The following is a 2,353-nucleotide window of genomic DNA, read 5'->3' on the forward strand; positions in this document are numbered from 1 at the left end:
GTTGCCTTTAGGGGACTTTTGGACATTTTACTTCCCTTAGGCTCATTGTTATGGTCCTTGTTCTTTGTGGGCTTAAGATTTCTCTTAGCCCCTTGTTGTAAATTGATTCGTGAAGCCACCATGGTATGGTGTATGACCGCATATATAGTGCGTGGCCTTTGGGAGTTGACATACTCCGCCATATCTTTAGTTAGACCCACACAAAGTTGTTGTTTTTCTCTCCAAAATCCATATTTTTGAAGACATTGGCTTTGAGATGTAAGTCCCAAAACTTGTCTACATATTTGTGAATAGATTCGTAGGAAGAGAGCTTCAAGCTTCGCCATTCGGTGAGTACTTTGTCTTTGGCATCGGTAGCCAAAAACTGCTTCATGATGGAAGCTCTAAAATCTTTCCATGTTTGTGGGGCTTCATCGTTTGCCCATAGGCTAGACCACCATTGCTTGGCGGAATTTTGAAAATGCATAGCGACATGGCGTAGCTTAGAGGACTCCGTGAAGCCCTCATCTCCAAACGCCGCATCTAATTGTTGGATGAAGGCCAAGACTTTGTCTGTAGCACCAAAGGTGCCATCATAGGCAAGGAAAGAGATGTTCTTTCCTCATTCTTTGAAATTCTTGAGCTTGGACGACCTCTTCCACGTGGCATAGGATTTCCTATGGCCTCTTCTTTTTTGGTGGTTCAAAAGTTGAAGCATCACTTTCTTCAAAGGAGGATGAAGAAGAGGGTGACCTCTTTCTCGCCTTTTTCTTCCTTGGTCTTCCTTGTCTGCATCATCACTTTCTTCATAAGAGGAAGAGGAGGAAGAAGATGGAGAAGACGATGACCTCTTTCTCGCCGTTTTCTTCTTTTGTTTTCTGTCATCCCTCTTTGAATTATGGTGTGGAGAAGTGTGCAATGGTCTTCTCCGGTTAGGGGGTGTTGGAGAGCATTTTGCCCGCCGTCTTCGTGGAGCCATCTCCGTCGAGATGGCACGAGACTCACTTCTTTCTCGTTCTTTTGGTGGGGGCTCTTGAGTTCTCCTTTGGGAAGGAGATGCGTCATCAAGTAGTAGATTTTTGAGCCCTTCGTACGGATCCTCTTCTTCTTCCCAAATAGGAGAGAGGCCTCTTTTGGAAGTCTCACAAGGAGGCTTCCTAGGTACTCTCTCTTCTTGGTGGGGAGTTTGGAGAATCTCATGAGCACGAAGCTGCCGTTGCACTTCACTTTGGAGGGATGGATTGCCCATGGCTTGTTGAAGCCTAGAAACAAGGTAGTTAACAAGCATAGGGGCATCATTAGTAACATGTCATTAGCAAAATCAAAGCTATCAACATTAATTTCACTCTCTTTACTATTGTCAACCATTCTAACAACTTTTAGGTGTAAACTTTTTTTTCAAGGTGTACTTTGTCACTTCAATCCCTAGGTGCTACTCCTCTTTACCCCTTTAGAAAAGCACTCAAGCTCACGTGGCTCGAATATCATTAATTGCAAGGAATAGAAGAGAGGGTCTTTCAACACCAAAACAATACCGGCTCCTATCAAGCTTTTAATAGCTCAATAGTGGTTAAGCCGTAGGCAAGCCCCGTAGGACTCCACTATTAAGACCATAGCTCTCGACAGTGATGCCCCGTTATCTGCACGAAGCAGGCGCACTGCAAGGCTGAAAAATTCCTATTCTACTTACTCAATTGCAATTAATAATACCAACCATTTATAGCTAGCTTGAGGACCTCCCTTCTTGAGCAAGAAAAGAGAAACATTGTGCTCTGATACCAATGTAACATATAATGGCATAGTAACTTGTGTGTAGCGGAAAATAGCATAAACATAGTGAGCATTTCATTAGAATAGATTCCTAATGAGCATAGCAAGAGTGCTTGGATGGAGAGAACAACAAAAAGCATAACACCTAGTCAGATAGGCATGAACAACACTTCAAAAGAGAGAGAAATTAAGCTATCGACGATAGTTGAGGACCGGATTTACATGGAGCCGGTCCCTGCTCCAAAAGGCTTTGTATTATAGGTTTTCCCCATCAAGGGAGACATCTTACAATATAATACTTTGTGTTCCTTCAATAACTTGCTGGTGCAATGAAATGGAAGCTTCAAGCACCATGCACACACTTATAAAACACAACATCAATTCCCTCATGGTCTCAAGCCCAAGACCTCACACACCTTCGAAGATGGTGAGAGCTAGTGGGGTATGACAATAGATTGAGAGGAAGAAGGAGTAGTCTTAATAGAAAGAAGTGTTTCTCTTGACATAATCCCTCATATTAGCTTAGCATAGCTTAGTAATTAGCATGGTAGAGGAGATGAGCATGCATTGGAGCTTGTCTCTTGGTTGGATTTGCATCACAAGC

This window comes from Adiantum capillus-veneris, chromosome 20 (genome assembly GCF_014529385.1).
Source record: "Adiantum capillus-veneris isolate H3 chromosome 20, ASM1452938v2, whole genome shotgun sequence".
Taxonomy (NCBI): domain Eukaryota; kingdom Viridiplantae; phylum Streptophyta; class Polypodiopsida; order Polypodiales; family Pteridaceae; genus Adiantum; species Adiantum capillus-veneris.